This window comes from Fulmarus glacialis, unplaced genomic scaffold, assembly GCF_000690835.1.
Source record: "Fulmarus glacialis isolate BGI_N327 unplaced genomic scaffold, ASM69083v1 scaffold11233, whole genome shotgun sequence".
NCBI lineage: Eukaryota > Metazoa > Chordata > Aves > Procellariiformes > Procellariidae > Fulmarus > Fulmarus glacialis.
This window is the reverse complement of record NW_009204962.1, coordinates 56154-58783: the sequence shown is the minus strand read 5'-3', so window position 1 is coordinate 58783 and position 2630 is coordinate 56154.

Genomic DNA, 2630 nt, shown 5'->3' with positions numbered 1-2630 from the left:
AGAAGCGAGCTGTTGGCCTCGACGCACCATGGCTCACAACGTCCCTGCCCGAGGCTGCAGAAGACACACGTACATACACGTCCTGCGTTTGCTGCAGCGGCACCGAGCATGGCTAAAGCGGGTAAAGGCTCAAAGCCAGAATGAGTTATCCAAAGCCTTCTCTCTGAACCCACACAGTTCAGGGGATCCCGAACCCTGACGATCTGTGAAGCCTGCATGTTTCCTGACTCCGCACCCAACTCCTCTTCAGGACACACTGGAAGTTGGCGTGGCTGCCATTGGGCCTATGGTTTATCAAAGAAACATATGTCCCAGCAAATACGTGCCTACACAATCAGAGAACTCTTTGAGGGAAACAAACCGTGCACACAAATACACACACACATATGCTTCAGTGACTAAAACTAAAACCCATTTTAAAAATAAAAAGTTTCTTTCCAGGAAGCCTATTTGGGTCGATGGAGAATTCTCGCACTAAACTGAGGGGCAGCTTGAATACAGCACACAGACGGTTTCTCACTTGCCACAGGCCTGTTAGCTTTGCACTAGCCAAACCTCTTTGGTCCAGATTACATCGCTGGAACAGGAAAACCCAGTTCTGAGAGATTCTTCCATACAAAGCACCATTTATGTGACGTATTTCTGACACTGGGTAATCAGAATAGTTTACTTCCATATGGACCGCTATAGGTGATTACCTTAAGGCTCCACTGAGAAACAGTTTGTCTCTCCACCCAGAAGGGAAGTTTTATCTTGGATGCCTTCCCAAAGGTTTAAGTGGTGCACGTTAGGACAGGCTTGTTGCATTATCTTTATTCATTCACCCCAAGTTAATTTTCAAAGCTTTTTCTTGTTAAATTCTCCCTTTTCATCAATTTTATTTGTAGCCATTTTTTCAAGTGCATTTGAATGAATTTTCAAGCAGTTCTACTCAGTCACTGCAAGAGGTGTCACGGCCAGAGGTGCTCTTCAGATGAAGAGGTGCTCTCCAGATCACACAAAGAGGAGCTGGCAGGCTCATGAACAAACCTTGCCAGGCATTCCTTATCCTTGGCACTGGTGTTCTTGTCGTTCAGCAGCACTGGCCTCTCTGCCCAAAACACGCAGGAGAAACTGCTTCCACTCAAGCAAAGGAAGGAAAGACATCTATTCAATCAACCTTCAAACCCTGGCTGGTCTGCAGTCCCCTAAAACAGTGTCTCCCAGCCTCTTGCTTTATTGCAAGAAATGGTTTAACATAAGAATGAATCTTGTTGATAAACCAAGCACATTTATAGACAACTGGGCCCAATCTGAACATAAAGGAAGGGACGTGGGGATACTCACTGTATATCAGAGGTTCTGGGGTGCCACCTCTTCTCAGACAAAGTAAAAATCATTTTAGTGTGAGATGCACCACAGGGAAAATTAAGCTTTCCAAGCTGCATCCTAAGGTCTCAGCTCTTCAGAGATAACCCAGGGCTGCCCAGCTTGTATTTGGACTAAGCATAAATCTGGGATAATTGCATTTAAGACGTTTTAATTGAAGCCCATGTCAGCTACTACACATAGGCTCCATGGAAAAATTATTTTTAATCCAGATGTAACATGACTAAGCCAAGCTTTTACATTCCTTCAAAATTCCTTACTAGTGGGAGTGGCCTTGACCCCTCTGAGAAAACTCTTCAACATCAATGTTGTCATTCAGACTTTTGGATCTTCTTCTCTGGGGGTGGGGGGTGAAAACCTCACCTGTTTTGGGTATTGCTGTCCAACAAAAGATGGAGTTTCATCACAGAGGTAGTTCAAGAATGCTGCTTCTCATCATTCTGCTTCTTGCCCACACTCCCACGTAAGTTTGCCTGGTGCTTCCCACTTGGATTAGTTGCCCCAATTACAGCCACAGACTACACTCCAGCTGTATCTGCATTACCAAGATAGTTTGGGGGTTTTACTTTGCACTTTAGTCTGGTGCACAGGTATGAACGCTCCTTCCACAACATGGTTCAAGAATTTTTGACGGACAAGTGATAGGTTACGCTTTGATGTTCTCTTTACAGGCTGCGCCATACCTGGGGAGTTCCTGAAGAAATGCTTCTGGTTTAGTTTCCTTAGAGAGAAGCCTAACTTGTACACCTCAAAACCACTTTGTGAACCAAATCAATTTTTGAAAAGTGGGAATGACTGGGGCACTCCCTTCAAAACCAAGATACTATTCCAGACCAAATGGGGACAGAGTCTCCAATGCTGCTTTCGTCAAGGCTGTTTGTCTCTCTGCTTTGCAGCGCTGCGATTCCTTTGATAATTTCCCACAGACTGGCTGAGTGAACCCAGAGGGAAGACATATTCCCCCACAAAATTATAGGCAGGTTTCCTGAAGCACAAAGGCCCACACAAGCTGACACATGGAGTAGTGATACAAAGTGATTTCTGAGCTAATCTGTACAAGGCAATGACTGGGTCTTTAAGGCACAATTCTTTGAACAAACAGTAAGATCAACCAGTACATTGAGTATCCAGATCTATCTCAAGATCCTCCTATTCCAAATTTTGTAGGAAGGGAGAAAAACCCTATTTTTATAACGTTGAATAAAAGAGTTGAAAGTTACTGAATGAAGCGTCCAGGAAGTACCAAAGCACCCAGTCTTTTT